Raw genomic sequence first — 12,206 nt, 5'->3', positions numbered from 1 at the left:
TTGGGAAACGAACCCACACATAAGCTCTACCAACTGAGCTACATCCCTGCCGGCCATTCCCTCCCCTCCCCTGGGCCAATTGTGTGCCGCCCCATGGGTCTCCCGGTCGCGGCCGGCTACAACAGAGCCTGGATTCGAACCAGGATCTCTAGTGGCACAGCTAGCACTGCGATGCAGTGCCTTAGACCACTGCGCCACTCAGGAGAATAGGGTACGAGTTATGGTTAATCTTCCCAGCTCTGCAGATTTTGCTGCGAAGAGACAGAATCATTAGATCATTTGTTTTGGTAGTGTCCATTTGTAGCTTGTTTTTGGTCACAGGTCCAGGAATGGCTGGAGGATTGCAATATTTACCTGGAACTAACCCTGCAGATAGCAATACTGGGTGATCTGAAAAGTCATAGTCAATCGATCAATAATGTAATAATACTTTTAGCAAAAATGTTTATTTTCAATTAACAATCTGTAGAAACAATGAGAAGGGTAACCCTAACCTTAACCATAACCCTTACCTAACCCTAACCTTAACCATAACCCTTACCTAACCCTAACCTTAACCATAACCCTTACCTAACCTTAACCTTAACCATAACCCTTACCTAACCCTAACCCTAACCTTAACCATAACCCTTACCTAACCCTAACCTTAACCATTTTAAATTTCAACTTCAATGGGGTCACGTCAGAGTTGGAGGTCCCAAAGATTCTAGATTGCAAGGACCTAATAGAAACTAAGGCTGAGCACATGACATGAAGGAGTTTAACTTTTCCATATCAATCATTAAATATTTTTCTGTAGTGGGTTTTTGTCAGTGAAAGATCCATGAGAGGAATGTATAACCCTGTGTGTGTGACAGGATAAGTCCTACACACACACACACACATAGCCCTTGGCTACAACACTTCTGTACCACTGGATTCTCCCCAGACACTCACAAAACCAAGTGAGGAATACTTTTCATAGAAATCTACACACATCCATCTTACATTTGGACACGGTGTAGATTTGGATACAAATATCCATATGACATGTTTCGAGAAGAAAATAAAAAAATATATATCTTTCTTTGAGGAAACTGTACATTAACGGAAAGAGTGGAATGAAGCCCAGATCTGTTCAAACCGCAGATGCACTTATCTAATAAACTTGTCAATGAAGTGCTTGTTAGCCTGTAGAGATGTAATCGCTTTATAACAGCAGCCATGCGGGCAGCCCAGATCTCACACAGATTACTACATGACAAGATAGAGTACTGTCCTGGCAGGTAAACCTCCCATCTGACGGGTTTAATACAACTTCCCTTCATAAGGGGTAAGCCCGAGCCATATATCTCAGTGGGGGTGAGGTGTAGCTGGTGAGTGAATTCTACCATCACAGGGTAGTGTCTGGTGTTCTCCCACGGCCTGCAATTAGGTGTAAGAAAGGAACCAGATGTTATCAAAACTATTCACATCATGGTCATCATCCATGTATGAAACACATGATTAGAAGTGTCTTTGTGAGCTTATTTGCTGACGTCAAAGTGCCTCCCTCCAAGTCCCTTGAGCATGTGAAAATTATGACTAAAGATTGTCTGTTCCCTCTTGGATCAGGGTACCATGACGACACCAATAATGCTTATCAATTTTCACTGGACCAAACGACCATTCATTTCTAAATTCATAATGGCATGTCTTTAGTCTCATCAAGTACATATGTGCAACCTCAAGGTGGTTATGTTTGGAATATCTTTTTTATGTTACTTCTAAAAATAAGTCAAATCAATCAGTTCATCAATTGCATTGTATACATTTCTTTACACTTTTGACATATTTTGCTGATTGAATTTTCATTTTATTTGGTACTAATATAAATAATAATAAACAACAAAACATCATACAATGTTGACAAACATAATATATAGGAACATAAAAACAGCATAAGCAAAAACAATGTTACGAACAAATAAATTACATTTCATGAACACATGAACTTATTCATGTTGAATGGACTCAAAAGAGGCAAGGTTGGTCAAAACAACAAGCCTTTGACATATTTTGCCTTGAACAATGTGAGTAAAGTGGCTAAACAATAACACCAAAACAAGATAACATACTTGGTTCATTTCAAAGTGTTTGACTTGCATTTGAAATGTCTATTTCGGTCAACAGCTTTCCTAGCATTAGACAACAGTATGAAAATGTATGCACTCACTAACTGTAAGTCGCTCTGGATAAGAGCGTCTGCTAAATGACTCAAATGTTTAAAAAAAGTAAAACAACTATAGACATGAATGAACTAGAGAGCAGTGGTGTAATGAAAATAGCATATTGAATCTCCACCAGTGGAGGCTGCTGAGGGGAGGACGGCTCATAGTAATGTCTGGAACGGAGTAAATGAGATGTATCAATCACATCAAAGACGTGGTTTCCATGTGTTTGATACCACTCCATTTGCTCTGTTACAGCCATTATTATGAGCCGTCCTCCCCTCATCAGCCTCCACTGGTGGAGATTCAATATGCTCTTTTCATAACACTACTGCTTTCTACCTTGATGCTGTGCTGTTGGGACACTTGGCTGCGGGCTGCTCTTGAATGGATCAGTTGCAACTGCAATGCTCTGCCATTATAAAAACCAGAAAGACACCCAAGCTGGAAATTTGCATGCATTATAATAATATAATAATAATAATAATATGCCATTTAGCAGACGCTTTTATCCAAAGCGACTTACAGTCATGCGTGCATACATTTTTGTGTATGGGTGGTCCCGGGGATCGAACCCACTACCTTGGCGTTACAAGCGCCGTGCTCTACCAGCTGAGCTACAGAGGACCACTCAGGATTTATTATCAGATGCCACCCAATTCCCAATGACCACAAATAAGTTATGAGTTTAACTTATGAGTTTAACTTATTTGTGGTCATTGGGAATTGGGTGGCATCTGATAATAAATCCTGAGTGTTAGGCAAATCGAATGTTTTGAGCAGTGTGTTCATTAGATCTTGAAGCATTTACCAATAAATAATTACATTCCGAGCTGTCAGACTTGGGGTCAAGCTCCATGGTGCTCTTCCCCCAGGGAAGACTCATCAAAAATATCACGTCAGTTAATGTAATACATTCTACAGTGATCATACAACATACAGGTAATTTATGATTGAATAGCCTAGATTATGCATTATGTATAGAACACACAAAATAATCAACCAATTCCAATACCTTCTTCCGTGGTGTTGCTCCAACTTTAGTCATGGAACTCCAAGATGGAGTTTTTGGGGCTTCGCTTTCCATTTCCTTTGACCCATCAAAAACATAATATCAGTTCATCTAAGGTATTTTACAGTGATTATGCACAGGGATGAGAAACACTTTAGAGAGCCTTTGACCACAACATTTTAGAGAGCCTTTGACCATGATCACTTACATTCATGTTTGGAGTTACAGCAACTCTTTTCTCAGAGTTTTTGGATGGGGTTACAGAGGCTTTCTGAGTTTTCGTATATCTCTGACTCTCCTTTGCCAAATGGAACAAAGGCATCTTGGCGAAAGAGCAACTTCTTTGGACTTTGGCTCAGGCAGCTAATTTGTAAATATAAAAAAGGAAAAACAACAGTTTTTGTCAAGACACTTTTAAACAACACAAACTGGTGTTCTGATGCTCAGATACCTGATTATCTACCTGTTTATCCTGTGTCTCCAGTTGCCTCCTTGTTTTCTGAGATGTCATCTCTTTTTTCAGGTCTTTAACCTCTTGTAGTAAGCTTTCCTACAACCCAACATGACTTCATGACTGAGTCAATAGACTACATCTGTCTCTATACACAGCTTTGTCAGCATGGTGCATGACATGGGACATTACACACTTACCCTCTCCTTCATTTCTTTCTCTAGTTGTTCCTTCAAACGACCATTCTCAATGTTCTGCTGTGACAGCTCCAATTCCTTTGGAAAAATCTGAAAAATATCAAAAAAGCAGAGCTATAACACCCTACTGAAATACTCACAGTTAATACAATCTCATTTGTATTTCTATACTATCATCAGTGGAGGGGAAGACGGCACATAATAATGTCTGGAACAGAGCGAATGGAATGGCATCAAACCATGCCTTGATGAGAAGAAGAGAAAAGACATGGAGGCAACTGCTAATAAAACATCACTGGCATGATACCATTCCAATTATTCCACTCCAGCCATTACCACGAGCCCATCCTCCCCAATGAAGGTGCCACCAACCTCCTGTGACTATCATGTATCATACTAGTGATGTTTTATTAGCAGTTGCCTCCATGTCTTTTCGCTTCTTCTCATCAAGCTCTGTATCTTTCTCTTCAACCATTTTGTCATACTGGTTCTGATACCAACAGAGAACAAAATGTTAACAAACACACATGGAGAGCATTTCATACAACATTCAAGATGGCAGCGGTGTTGGTGTAATCTGTGGATATCGACGAACAGACAACTTTACCTTGTGCTTTTCCATCAAGGCAACCATGTCTGCTATCTTGTTCTGACATTTTATTTCGGCATCTTCCTTACTGTTGATGGCCTTTGTAGCTGTAAGATGTAGCTTTGTTACCTGCAGGGATCAAGGTATGTAGTACGTATTCTGCCACATCTACCAGAAGCTGAAAATGTGCCATATTATTCACTTCCAATAAGCACCTTTTTCTGAAGCTCTGCCTCAGATGTTGATTTGGTTCCAAGGTCATCAAGCAATCTTTTACATTCCTCTTCATTTGACTGCTGAAGATTTTCTGACTCCTCTTTCAATGTGTTTATAAAAACAAACCAAAAAGCTGCATTACAACTGCATTAAAATGTTGCACTTTTCTTGTAAATTATCATTTAAAGCCATGGAGTACCTCATTTTCAAGTTCACTGGATTTTGCTGTCTCAATTGCAATTTGTTTTTTCAAAGTTTTGTTCTGTGAACAAACAAGTAAATGAAAAACAAACAAGTAAATGAAAAACAAACAAGTAAATGAAAAACACGAGGTTAAAGAAAGCTGAAAGTGTTTATATACTGTATCAGTAATTTTTCATTCATTTTTTGAGTCAACAAAAAAGTATTTTTGTTATTCGTCCTGGACTTTAGTTTTACTCACTAATTTTATCTTCAGGTTGGACATCTAGAGGGAAAAACTAAGTATTTGATAAGATAATTAAAGACAAAATAATCAAAGTGTAGCCGATGACTTTCTTAATCACCTTTTTTGAGAGCTCAGCCTGCAGATCTCCACACTATAAAAAAGTACAAGAGAAAATAGTCAATTTTATTTATTATCACTTATCACTCAGTTTGAATATAGAATAAAACAGACGTGCATTTAAATTTGGACATTTACATTTACATGGCCATATCATTTTTTTGAAAAACTGTTTTAAACTGAGTTGATTTGCTTACACTTTATTCAAGTTTCTTCTGCAGAGTCTCAGTCTCTTGACCTTGCTCTTCAACTCTGACATTTAAGGATTTCAAGTCCTCTCTATGGTTAAGTAAAGGTGAATTATTTAGAAAAAATCTTGCTGAATTGTATAATTACTATAATGTATAAACAATTAACTCTAACTGACTGTAATTGGTGGTTTTCTTCCTGGAGTTTTTCCATTTCCTTCTTCATCTTCATCTCTTTTGCCTCGCTCTCCTGAATGAGGGAAAAATATCCAGATTACAACATCATGAATTATCAACAAACTGCTAAAGTATTGTATACAAACAGCAACACATGTTCAATTAATACAGACCTTAAGTTGTGCTACAAGAATGGTTGCCTCTGAGGATTCATTCTGCATATGCTCCTGAATAGACTTCTTCTGAAGTTGCAGCTGATTGAAACTTGCTAATAGCTCTTCATACTTCACCATTGTGAAGAATTCACATTCAGCATTATTTAAATGGTGACTATCCCCTCAGGTTTTTGTATAAGTGATATTTGAACATCAAAGGCCTCACTCATGCTGTACAATGGCTGTCTTTAGATTATCTTTCTCCTTGGTTGATTTTTAATCTCTTCTCATTGCAGCAGATAACTGCCCCTCAATCTCTTGTATTTTCTCTGTGGGATAGAACATATGAACGATCTCTTTCCTGGACTCATGCATGTACAGGGGTCAAACAAAAAATGGAAACACAAATACGCATTGCAAATATTGTGCAAGGAAAATACAATTAATATAATCAAACCTCAGTCATATTGTCTTTTTCCTTCAAATCTGTTTGCATCATTTTAGCCTTTTCAAGGGCCTTTTCCAGTAAATTATTTTTAAACAAACATGGTTTGCACTTTATTCTAGAAGGGTACAACATATTCCAATAATAAAATATTATACAATTTAAGCAAAAAATATCCTTCTGACAATATCCTTCTGAATAAGTAGCGTGACAAATGTATCTACACAACGATTATCTGAATATCATCTCGCCTTGAATTGATGTGATGAAGGAGCCATGTCCACCAGTTTCGGACCCAGCTACTAGAGTCCGAAACTCCAAGGCGAAGTCCTTCGCAGTCCTCGTCCCCTGTCTCAGGTGGACCAGCCACTCGCCCGCCTATCGACCTTCGGGCGGGTGATCAAGCGTTGGCCCACTCCAGGGCTTTCCCCGAGAGGCAGGAGACGAGGGCGGACACCTTCTCCCACTCCAATGGGGCCGGCCTAATGCTGGAGAAGTAGAGCTCCAGTTGGAGGAGGAATCCCTGGCAGAGAGCAGCTGTCCCGTCCATCTCCCGTGGTCGGGATATATGGATCCCTCTGGGTGCTGGGGTGTGGGTGGCTGGATCCGGTTGCCCAGCTGGTCTCGACAGATCGGGTCCTTTCCTCTCCAGGCGTTGGACGACCTGGAGAACCCGATCCATCGCTTCTCCCAAGCTGGCTCCATTTTGGGTGGGTGATTCTGTAATGCGTGATTTGAAGGAGTCAGGCGCAGGGGGGTCAATCACAGTATACAGAGTTTATTCCGTAATCCAGCGTAACCAATCTGCACTTTGAAGACTTTCTAACAGGGATTATTGTTCTTGTTTGGAACTTTGAAGGGCTTCCTGATGTTGCTCTGTCAAAGGAAATAAAATGTTGATATGTTCTTGTTGTGAATCATGATATTATACAGGAATGATGCAGCTACCATGCTTAAAGTTTCACTTCCAGAATAATGCATGAAATGGATGTAAAAGTTCACTAAGGCCTATCCAGACGGGATTCGTTTTACTGGGGGATGTCGGGTAATGTAATTATGTGCACAAGACCAAAACACCACATCTGTAATTTTAGTCCCGTGCGAATCTGATATGTCAGTAATCTTTACATGGCAGGAGAGTAACAATTCCAGCCAGAATAACCTACAGTTTTTTGGCAAACTCCAAGGTCCTTTTATAATTCTAGTCAAATCAAATCAAATCAAATCAAATTGTATTGGTCACATGCGCCGAATACAACAGGTGCAGACATTACAGTGAAATGCTTACTTACAGCCCTTAACCAACAGTGCATTTATTTTAAACAAAAAAAAGTAAAAATAAAACAACAACAAAAAAAAGTGTTGAGAAAAAAAAAAAAGAGCAGAAGTAAAATAAAGTGACAGTAGGGAGGCTATATATACAGGGGGGGGTACCGTTGCAGAGTCAATGTGCGGGGGCACCGGCTAGTTGAGGTAGTTGAGGTAATATGTACATGTGGGTAGAGTTAAAGTGACTATGCATAAATACTTAACAGAGTAGCAGCAGCGTAAAAAGGATGGGGTGGGGGGGCAGTGCAAATAGTCCGGGTAGCCATGATTAGTCCCGTGCGTATTGACATCCCTGTGTTTTCTGTGACATTACAGAGTTTGACAGTATCACTCACAGTTTGAGCAAGAAAACCGAACTGATTTGATCAATTGATGCTTAAAACAAAGTGCTGCACATATTGTATATTTCATATGAATGGCCTGCATTCATCAACTTTCAAAGTAAATACTTTTGTTTACACATTTTTTTGCCAGTAAATTGAAGTAGAAGAAAGCAAGTTTAATTAGGCCTAAATGTGCAATAAAAAAGTATTGTGGATATAGGCTTATTTAATGAAACCCTGGCTGTTGATGTAATAGGCAGGCAATGGATCAATAGATCTCAAAGCAGGGAATCCCTGATTCCTCACTGAACTAAGTTTGTTGGAAATGGCAAGTTCACTGTCTCATCCATTAACGGATCTCAAGTGCAAATAGGTATTCTGTTCAGCAGCTCAAATCAGCAGGATGGGGGGCATTTTTATTAGGAGGGACGTCTACCATATATTGCAAAAATAATGATTATACTTCCTCAATTTAAATATTATGGGAACACCCATAAATTTGGCAGCCCTGCACGAGTTATCAGTGCCTATTATCATCTATGTCAACAAAATGAAGGAGCTGATCGTGGACTTCAGGAGACAGCAGAGGGAGAATGCCCCCATCCACATCGACGGGGCCGCAGTGGAGAAGGCGAACAGCTTGAAGTTCCTCGGGATATACATCACTGACAATCTGAAATGGTCTACCCACAAGACAGTGTGGTGAAGAAGGCGCAACAGTGCCTCTCCAACCTCAGAAGGCTGAAGAAATTCGGCTTGGCCCCTAAGACCCTCACAAACTTTTACAGATGCACCATTGAGAGAGTCTCATCGGGCTGTATCACCGCCTGGTACGGCAACTGCACCGTTCGCAACCGCAGGGCTCTCCAGAGGGTGGTGCAATCAGCCCAACGCATCAGCGGGGGCACACTGCCTCCCTCCAGGACATCTACACCACCCGGTGTCACCGGAAGGCCAATAAGATCATCAAGGACCTCAGCCACCCGAGCCACGGCCTGTTCACCATGCTACCATCCAGAAGGCATGGTCAGTACAGGTGCATCAAAGCTGGGACAGAGAGACTGAAAAACTATCTCAAGGCCATCAGACTGTTAATTAGTCACCACTAGCCGACCTCCGCCCAGTACCCTGCCCTGAACTTTAGTCACTGTCACTAGCCGGCTACCATCCGGTTACTCAACCCTGCACCTTAATAATGGAACACTGATCACTTTAATAATGTTTACATACTATTTACTCACTTCATATGTATATACTGCATTCTAGTCAAGGTCTATCCTATTTAACTATTGCTGCACAAATACTATTCTATCCTACGTATTCTTCAGATATACTAGATATTCTATCCATATCCTGTCCATAGTGTCTCTACATCCCATCATATATACTGTCCTGTCAAAGTTTGGACACACCTATTCATTCATTATTTTTACTATTTTCTACATGGTAGAATAATAGTGAAGACATCAAAACTATGAAATAACACATATGGAATCATGTAGTAACCAAAAAAGTGTTAAACAAATCAAAATGTATTTTCAAAGTAGCCACCCTTTGCCTTGATGACAGCTTTGCACACTCTTGGCATTATCTCAACCAGCTTCATGAGGTAGTCACCTGGAATGCTTTTCCAACAGTATAGAAGGAGTTCGTACATATGCTGAGCACTTTTTGACTGCGTTTCCTTCACTCTGAGGTCCAACTCATTCCAAACCATCTCAATTGGGTTGAGGTCGGGTGATTGTGGACATCATGTCATCTGATGCAGCACTCCATCACTCTCCTTCTTGGTCAAATAGTAAAAATAAAGAAAACCCTGGAATGAGTAGGTGTGTCCAAACGTTTGACTGGTACTGTATATCCACTACCGGTCAACACCTACTCATTCAAGGTTTTTCTTTATTTTTACTATTTTCTACATTGTAGGTACACTTCAACTGTGAGAGACAGAATCTAAAACAAAAATCCAGAAAATCACATTGTATGATTTTTAAGTAATTAATTTGCATTTTATTGCATGACATAAATATTTGATCACCTACCAACCAGTAAGAATTCCGGCTCTCACAGACCTGTTAGTTTTTCTTTAAGAAGCCCTCCTGTTCTCCACTCATTACCTGTATTAACTGCACCTGTTTGAACTCGTTACCTGTATAAAAGACACCTGTCCACACACTCAATCAAACAGACTCCAACCTCTCCACAATGGCCAAGACCAGAGAGCTGTGTAAGGACATCAGGGATAAAATTGTATACCTGCACAAGGCTGGGATGGGCTACAGGACAATAGGCAAGCAGCTTGGTGAGAAGGCAACAACTGTTGGTGCAAATATTAGAAAATGGAAGAAGTTCAAGATGACGGTCAATCACCCTCGGTCTGGGGCACCATGCAAGATCTCACCTCGTGGGGCATCAATGATCATGAGGAAGGTGAGGGATCAGCCCAGAACTACACGGCAGGACCTGGTCAATGACCTGAAGAGAGCTGGGACCACAGTCTCAAAGAAAACCATTAGTAACACACTACGCCGTCATGGATTAAAATCCTGCAGCACACGCAAGGTCCCCCTGCTCAAGCCAGCGCATGTCCAGGCCCGTCTGAAGTTTGCCAATGACCATCTGGATGATCCAGAGGAGGAATGGGAGAAGGTCATGTGGTCTGATGAGACATAAATAGAGCTTTTTGGTCTAAACTCCACTCGCCGTGTTTGGAGGAAGAAGAAGGATGAGTACAACCCCAAGAACACCATCCCAACCGTGAAGCATGGAGGTGGAAACAACATTCTTTGGGGATGCTTTTCTGCAAAGGGGACAGGACGACTGCACCGTATTGAGGGGAGGATGGATGGGGCCATGTATTGCGAGATCTTGGCCAACAACCTCCTTCCCTCAGTAAGAGCATTGAAGATGGGTCGTGACTGGGTCTTCCAGCATGACAACGACCCGAAACACACAGCCAGGGCAACTAAGGAGTGGCTCCGTAAGAAGCATCTCAAGGTCCTGGAGTGGCCTAGCCAGTCTCCAGACCTGAACCCAATAGAAAATCTTTGGAGGGAGCTGAAAGTCCGTATTGCCCAGCGACAGCCCTGAAACCTGAAGGATCTGGAGAAGGTCTGTATGGAGGAGTGGGCCAAAATCCCTGCTGCAGTGTGTGCAAACCTGGTCAAGACCTACAGGAAACGTATGATCTCTGTAATTGCAAACAAAGGTTTCTGTACCAAATACAAAGTTCTGCTTTTCTGATGTATCAAATACTTATGTCATGCAATAAAATGCAAATGTTTTACTTAAAAATCAGACATTGTGATTTTCTGGATTTTTGTCGTCTCTCACAGTTGAAGTGTACCTATGATAAAAATTACAGACCTCTACATGCTTTGTAAGTAGGAAAACCTGCAAAATCGGCAGTGTATCAAATACTTGTTCTCCCCACTGTATATATATATATATATATATATATATATATATATATATATTTGCGAGAGAAAAAAACATATGGGGGGTTGAAAGTGATGCAGACAATTACATTGATGGAAGTTACAATCTATCTGAAATATTAAAGCTGATCTACCCCCTAAAAAAAATATTTAAAAAAAATAATAAACCAGGTCCGGGTTAGAGTCCCGCTCTTTGAATGCGGCAGCTATACCCTTTAGCTCAGTGCGGAAATTGCCTGTAATCCATGGCTTCTGGTTGGGGTATGTACGTACTGTCACTGTGGGGACGACGGCATCGATGCACTTATTGATGAAGCCAGTGACTGATGTGGTGTACTCCACAATGCTATCAGAAGAATCCCGGAACATATTCCTGTCTGTGCTAGCAAAACAGTCCTGTAGCTTAGAATCTGCGTCATCTAAACCACTTCCTTATTAACCGAGTCACTGGTGCTTCCTGCTTTAGTTTTTGCTTATAAGCAGGAATCAGGAGGATAGTGTTATGGTCAGACTTGCCAAATGGAGGGCGAGGGAGAGCTTTGTATGTGTCTCTGTGTGTGGAGTAAAGGTTGTCTAGAGTTGTTTTTCCTCTGGTTGCACATTTAACATGCTGGTAGAAATGAGGTAGAACAGATTTAAGTTTCCCTGCATTAAAGTCCCCAGCCACTAGGAGCGCTGCCTCTGGATGAGAGTTTTCCTGTTTACTTATGGCCTTATACAGCTCATTGAGTGCAATCTTAGTGCCAGCATTGGTTTGTGGTAGTAAATAGACAGCTACGAAAACTCTCTTGGTAAATAGTGTGGTCTACAGCTTATCATGAGAAACTCTACCTCAGGTGAGCAAAACCTCGAGACTTCCTTAGTTTTAGATTTTATGCACCAGCTGTTTTTTACAAATATACACAGACCGCCACCCCTTGTCTTACCAGAGTCAGCCGTTCTATCCTGCCGATG

The 12,206-nt window shown here is 40.8% G+C and overlaps 1 long non-coding RNA gene across 1 annotated transcript; it reads right to left on the bottom strand.

The window, feature by feature from the left end:
- Positions 1 to 5,083: 5,083 nt before the first annotated feature.
- Positions 5,084 to 5,652, bottom strand: LOC121540920. Its single transcript, XR_005995567.1, has 3 exons — positions 5,566 to 5,652; positions 5,396 to 5,477; positions 5,084 to 5,232 (listed from the first exon to the last, which is right to left on the bottom strand). It is a non-coding gene; the product is annotated as an uncharacterized LOC121540920 (long non-coding RNA).
- Positions 5,653 to 12,206: the final 6,554 nt, after the last annotated feature.

This window comes from Coregonus clupeaformis, chromosome 26 (genome assembly GCF_020615455.1).
Source record: "Coregonus clupeaformis isolate EN_2021a chromosome 26, ASM2061545v1, whole genome shotgun sequence".
Lineage (NCBI taxonomy): Eukaryota > Metazoa > Chordata > Actinopteri > Salmoniformes > Salmonidae > Coregonus > Coregonus clupeaformis.
This window is presented reverse-complemented; position numbering and strand designations above follow the sequence as displayed.